Source organism: Galeopterus variegatus, unplaced genomic scaffold (assembly GCF_000696425.1).
Source record: "Galeopterus variegatus unplaced genomic scaffold, G_variegatus-3.0.2 Scaffold1322, whole genome shotgun sequence".
Taxonomy (NCBI): domain Eukaryota; kingdom Metazoa; phylum Chordata; class Mammalia; order Dermoptera; family Cynocephalidae; genus Galeopterus; species Galeopterus variegatus.
Window position 1 is genome coordinate 279,796 of NW_007727433.1, and position 7,116 is coordinate 286,911.

At 52.0% G+C, this 7,116-nt stretch overlaps 2 pseudogenes; both read left to right on the forward strand.

Moving 5' to 3' along the window:
* Positions 1–2,780: 2,780 nt before the first annotated feature.
* Positions 2,781–4,559, forward strand: LOC103593342 (annotated as a pseudogene).
* Positions 4,560–5,171: 612 nt separating this feature from the next.
* Positions 5,172–6,948, forward strand: LOC103593343 (annotated as a pseudogene).
* Positions 6,949–7,116: the final 168 nt, after the last annotated feature.

Consider the following 7,116-nt stretch of genomic DNA (forward strand, 5'->3'; position numbering starts at 1 on the left):
TGATCTGTTTTCATGTTTACTGACTCTTCTGTTCTCTACGACATGCTGTTAAACCTACCTATTTTTTTTTCTAAATTTAATTACCATGCTTTTTTTTTATTGGCAGCTGGATGGTGCAAGGATTGAACCCCAGACCATGGTGTTATCAGCACCATGCTGTAACCAACTGAGCTAACCAGCCAGCCCTGTCATTGTACGTTTAAATTTAAGAATTTCCATTTGTCTTTTTCATAGTTTAGTTTTTCTTTCTAGGCTGAATTTTCCTACCTGTTCACTCATTGATATATTTTCCTTAAATTCTTTGAGCATTTCTTTTTCTTTTTCTTTTTTGGTGGGTGGCAGGTATGGGGATCCAAATTCTTGATCTTGCTGTTATCAGCACCATGCTCTACTGAGTGAGCCAACTGGCCAGCCCTGTATGTATGTATGTATGTATGTATGTATGTATGTATGTATGCATGCATGCATGCATGTATGTATATATGTATGTATTATTTATTTATTTATTTATTTAAAGATGACCGGTAAGGGGATCTTAACCCTTGACTTGGTGTTGTCAGCACCACGCTCACCCAGTGAGCCAACCGGCCATCCCTATATGGGATCCGAACCCGTGGCCTTGGTGTTATCAACACCACACTCTCCCAAGTGAGCCACAGGCCAGCCCTCAGCCCTGTATTTATAATAACTGCTTTAAACTTTTGCCTGGTCAATCCAGACAATTGTTTGTTGACTTTTTTTTTTCTCTTGACTATGGATATCATTTTCCTGTTTCTTTTTATTTCTAGAAGACTTATATTCTAGACATTGTAGATGATATTCCAATAGAGTCTGGATTTTGTTATCTTCCTCTGAAGAGTGGGTTTTTGTTCTGGCAGGCAGTTTAATTACTGACTAATTTGAGTTTGCTTAGGTTTGGTTTTGCTCTTTATTAGGGTTATCTGTGGAAAACCTACAATGTTTGCCATGGCCCCCTAAGTTAGTAGGATTCAGCCTCCAAACTCTGTTTCCCCTGTGAGTACTATTGGGGGATTGGTTTAGGCTTCAGAGAATGGGACTAGAGTAGGCCTGATCTGGTCATCTTGACACATAGAATCAGACTTTCCAGGTCTTGCCTGGAAGCCCAGGGAGTGAACGAGGTGTAAGTAAGCTGCAAACACACTGACTGGGCCAGAACTGCCCAGTTCCCTGGGGTTCTGCTGACTCCTGCTCTGTTCTGTTCTTAACCCCACAGCAGCCATCCCCTTGGGTAATCTCATCCTGCGCATGTACATCCCAGTGTCCAGCCACACACTCCAAAGGAACCGACACGCAGACTCTGGGCTCGTCCCCTCCTCTCCAGTGCTCTGCCCTGTGGATTCCAGCCTCTTCGGCTGTCTCACGCTCTGATCTCTGCCTCCTCCACGTGGCAGGACCACATGCTCTTCTTGGACCCCCGCTCCCTGCACCACAGTCGGGACATTATCCCACGTGGAACATCCGTGGGGCTCACCCTGGGGAGTGTCCGTCTTCTAGGCATAGAAGTCTTGTGCTGTCCATTGAAAACAGTTAGTGAGTGTATTATGTCAAGCTTTATGGTCATTTAAAGCGGGGGGACTGGTCTGGTCATGAGTGATGACATCACGGCTGCAAGCAGACGTCTGTGATGCTTCATGCATCCTTATAGTTTATGGAGAGGACGGTGTGTGGTACATCTTGGTCTGCTTTTGAATTGCTCCACTCTGCTCTAGGGAGAGTCACAGAAGTTCCTCAGGAAACAGCCCTACAAGGAGGTGCCAGCTGGTGGAAGGTTCCGATGCGGTCTAAGAACACAGAAACATGTCTGAGCTGGGCTGACCCCTGAAGGACAGGGCGCTGCTTGACTTCCTGGAGACACCATCAAGCTGGAGGGAAGGGCGGGTCCTCGCTGGGTGCCTGACAGAGGCAGGGTGGGGTGCAGACAGAAGAGGCTGGGGGCCCAGTGGCCTGGCCTGCAGATGAGAAACCCCTCCTCAGCCCCAGAAAATTACCCAGCACCCAGCAGCAGGGACCTCAGCTCCAGGACTCCCGAGTGCACGGGCACCACACCCGCAGGCTGGGGTCTCTTTCCTCACCCCCCCAGCTGCTGACCCTGCAAGGCATAGGGCCTCAGTTTCCCCTGGATGAGGGTGGGGGCCATAGGGGGAAGTGTGACGCCCCCTCCCTTGCTCTCTCTCCTCACCACTGGGGCCAATTGTGGGAATAGCTGGCGTGGCTTTTCCCAGTGGTATTGCCTTACACAAAGCTTTTGTACCTCCAGAAATATTTGTGGCCTTTCCCCCACCCCCCAGAGCACTTTGTACCCAGAAGAGCTTAGTCTCTTGGCAAAGGCAACCCGCTGCTGGCCCTCGCCCAGTTCACACCTTAAAAATCCTGTTATAATCCCATTATATGGTGGGGGGCCACGTGCGGGGAGTTCTCAGGCCTCTCCTCACCAGAGGAGCTACCAGCCCTCCTGGGGGCAGATGCTGAGCCCTGGGACCCAGGAGCCTCCGGGAGATGGGACCCCTGCCCCTGGGTGCAAGCCTCACAGCCCTTCCCAGTCACTTCCCAGAAGCTCCAGTACTAGGCTGGGAGCAAGTCAGCTTCATGGAGGGCAGAGACCCCCAGAGCGGGGTCAGGGGGCTTTCACGCAGGCAGGGGTGGGACACCCCATGAAACCCCAAGATCTCAGCCACGATTCTTATCCCCACTGGCAGCGATCTCAGCCAGCACTGAACACAGCCCCTCCATCCCGTGCCAGGGGCAGCCTGGGGCCCGGGATGTGGCACACCCTGGTGACACTGCTTGGAAGCTCCCTCTACGCATCAGTGTCACTTCTGAGACTCTTGGCCAGAGATGCGGTAGGGACTTGCCGTGGCAGGTCAGGAAGAGAGTCGGCAACCCCTGTCTGCCTGATCCACAGTGACGAGGTAACCTGTCACGAGCTGGCACAGGGTTCCCTCGGCCAACTGTGTTTCTCCCCCCTCAGCTGTCCCCCTGGCAGGCTGTCTGGCTGGCCTGAGCGGTGACCCATTTCCTGCCTGCCTGGTCCCAGGATCCCACAGTGATGGAAGATGACAGGCAGCCCCAGACTGACACACATGAGCCAAGACACGGGGGTCTGTCGTCAGAAGACCATGTGGCATCTGCCGCCCTGACAGTGGTAACCTCCCAGAGACGAGCCAGAAGTCCTCCACCTCAGCTGTTCAGTCAGAAGCTGTCGAACGACAACGGGGCCACCTGACCACAGAAGGTGCAGCTCCCCCGTGGGACGTTGTGCTCTGCCACGTGCAGGCGAGGACCTGTGCCACCTTGTGCCGTGGAGGTGCAGCCTCTGCGTCAGCCGCTGTGGATGGGAGGAAAATGTGATGGGAGGTGGAAGTGAGCACCAGGCAGCAGAGGAAGGACACTGCCCACCACTCCACGTGTTGGCTGGGATGTGAGTCCAGAAATTGCAACACAAGATATCAAATCAGAAGTTCCCCGGGGCCGGCCTGGTGGCACACTGCTACAGTGCACCGCTTGGGAGCGCGGCAGGCGCTCCCGCTGAGGGTTTGGATCCCACATACAGACCGGCTGCTCACTGGCTGAGCGAGGTGTGGGCGCAGCACCAAGGGTTGCGATCCTGTTGCCGGTCCTGGTCTGGTACAGGCGCGACACTGAGGGTTGCGATCCGTTGCCGGCCACGAAAAAAGACAAAAAGGAAGAAAAAAAAGAAAAGAAGAAGTTCCCCCTTTGGTAAAATATCAGATGCCTGGGTGGTGGTTAAAGACACGGCAACTGGAAAATCCAAAGGCAATGGTTTTACATTTTTTTAAATAACAAACTGCATGGAGAAAATGCAATTGTGCACCTGGGAGGTCAGTGGTTGGGAGGTTGTCAGATCGGAACGAACTGGGCCACACATAAACCACCCACCTCTGCAAGTACAGAAGGGCCCGACACTAAGCAGATGGGAGACTTGAATGTGGCAAGCCGGCCGGGTTCAAGGAGTAGAACCGTGTGCAGAGGAGGAATGGCTTCTGGGTCAACAGACCAGCTTCTAGGAAGACATTCTCACCAGCGGGACAAATTATGGAAATAAGGTTTTCCAGAGAAAGGGTATTCATTTGTCAGATTTTCAACCCATGACAGTGCGGCCCATGCCATTGTTTTGGCGAATGTACCGTGATTGAAGGACGTGTGGTTAAAAGCCATTGGGGAAGGAATCTCCCGATAGGACTAAAAACTCCCAACAGGTTGACTGTAGTCAGCGGGGCAAGTGGAGCCAAATGTGTGGAACCCACAACGGCATGGACGGGGTATGGAGAATGGGTGGCAGGTACCACCTCACAGAGTGTACCGGCAACCACGGAAGCAGCAAGGATGTGGAGTCGATCTGTCACCATCTGCCGCCTGGAGGGGTGGGTCTGGTGCTCGGCCTCAGGACCAGCTCCTCCCCTGTGCTAGCTCCTCCTAACCCAGCTGGATGTGCATTGGCAAGTCACCAAACACGGCGAGCCCGGACTCCGAACAAAACTGTAATTAGTGACAAGCTTCGATTTCCTGTGACACTCTGAAGACGTGAAAGTGGACATCAGAAAACGAAAATATTCATTTTAAAAATGGAAATGTTTGGGCCGGCCCATGGCTCACTCGGGAGAGTGCGGTGCTGATAACACCAAGGCCACGGGTTCGGATCCCATATAGGGATGGCCGGTTAGCTCACTGGGTGAGCGTGGTGCTGACAACACCAAGTCAAGGGTTAAGATCCCCTTACCAGTCATCTTTTAAAAAAAATTTTTTTTAATTTTTATAAAATGGAAATGTTTGGGCGCTTTATCACAGTTTTGCTTTGGTGAAGGACACATCTTCCAGTTCTGCCTTTTTAAGTTTTTGTTCATGGTGGATATGAACATGATTTTTCTTTGTGTACAAAAATTGAAAAATAAAGTTTATAAAGAAAAAAAAAAAAGAATCAACAAGCTAACAACGCAGTGACCGGAAGGCTGTGGTTGGGGTTCATGTTCCAACTCAGGGACTTCCTGGTGTGGTGGGAAGTTAGAAAAGGACAAGAGAGGCGAGAGGACACCTGGCTGCTGGCGCGTGGGATGGTGGGTACGGCCAGTCCCCCGAGGAGGGCGCAGGCGTGCACGGCACAGGTGACACACGCAGACAGGGAGCTCCGCCCCATGTTGGGCACCACTCAGTTGGACCAGTGAGCTTCCACCAGCTAAGGTGCCAACCAACAGAGACGACCAGGGCTCGGCCAATGACCAAACAACACGAATCCAGCTGGGAGGACTTGAACCCCGGGGAATGCACCTGGCAGTGCTCTTGCCCGAGCCCGCTCCCTTCTCTCCGCAGTGCACTTTCTCTCCTAAATAGACCTGCTCTGTGCGTTTCACCTCTGGCGTGTTTCGTCCGATTCTTTGTTCCAGACCCCGAGAACCCAGACTTGGCTGGCAGAACCTGAAATTTCCTGTTTCCCTTAACATCTTGGTTCCCTGTCTGGGAACCTGCAGTTTCCCTTAACGCTCGTGCAGGGGCAGAAAGGGGGTGATCCCTTTCCACTCTATCATAAAGGGTCACCACCGACACCCTGTAGCAAAACACGGGTTGACAAGAGGAAAGCATGACAGCTCTATTACACGCATGTGGGCACAGAAGTCACACAAAACACGAGCTCAAAGAGGAGCCATGGTTCTCTGCTTGTTACCAAGACCTTAAATAAAAACGATCAGAGGCCACCGCTTTGGACTAAGCTCCTGCCTGGGGCCCCAACTGACCAGCCTAAAAACCAAAATGCAGCCACCCTGCTAAGTTCCAGTTGCTTAGTTTGTGGTCTGAAAAATAACAGCCAGTTTCCCAAGCAGCCAGTTTACAGTGTTTGTTGTTTGTTTTGTTTTGGGCCCCAGGATCTTAGTGTTATCAGCACCAGCCCCAGCCAGCTGAGCCCACAGGCCAGCCCGGTCCCTCGGCCTTAATCCTTACCCACAGGAGACGGCGAAGTAACCTGGTGACAACTAGTCAGTTATTTCTTCTGTTCTGTCTCTCTGTCCACACCTTACGTGGAAAGTAACTTTGAAATGACCAGTCTGTTTCCTGTTCGTTGCTTCTGCTTCCTGCAGCCTGTTCTGTCCCTTTGGTAAAATATCGGATGCCTGGGTGGTGGTTAAAGACACGGCAACTGGAAAATCCAAAGGCAATGGTTTTACATTTTTTTAAATAACAAACTGCATGGAGAAAATGCAATTGTGCACCTGGGAGGTCAGTGGTTGGGAGGTTGTCAGATCGGAACGAACTGGGCCACACATAAACCACCCACCTCTGCAAGTACAGAAGGGCCCGACACTAAGCAGATGGGAGACTTGAATGTGGCAAGCCGGCCGGGTTCAAGGAGTAGAACCGTGTGCAGAGGAGGAATGGCTTCTGGGTCAACAGACCAGCTTCTAGGAAGACATTCTCACCAGCGGGACAAATTATGGAAATAAGGTTTTCCAGAGAAAGGGTATTCATTTGTCAGATTTTCAACCCATGACAGTGCGGCCCATGCCATTGTTTTGGCGAATGTACCGTGATTGAAGGACGTGTGGTTAAAAGCCATTGGGGAAGGAATCTCCCGATAGGACTAAAAACTCCCAACAGGTTGACTGTAGTCAGCGGGGCAAGTGGAGCCAAATGTGTGGAACCCACAACGGCATGGACGGGGTATGGAGAATGGGTGGCAGGTACCACCTCACAGAGTGTACCGGCAACCACGGAAGCAGCAAGGATGTGGAGTCGATCTGTCACCATCTGCCGCCTGGAGGGGTGGGTCTGGTGCTCGGCCTCAGGACCAGCTCCTCCCCTGTGCTAGCTCCTCCTAACCCAGCTGGATGTGCATTGGCAAGTCACCAAACACGGCGAGCCCGGACTCCGAACAAAACTGTAATTAGTGACAAGCTTCGATTTCCTGTGACACTCTGAAGACGTGAAAGTGGACATCAGAAAACGAAAATATTCATTTTAAAAATGGAAATGTTTGGGCCGGCCCATGGCTCACTCGGGAGAGTGCGGTGCTGATAACACCAAGGCCACGGGTTCGGATCCCATATAGGGATGGCCGGTTGCTCACTGGGTGGGCGTGGTGCTGAC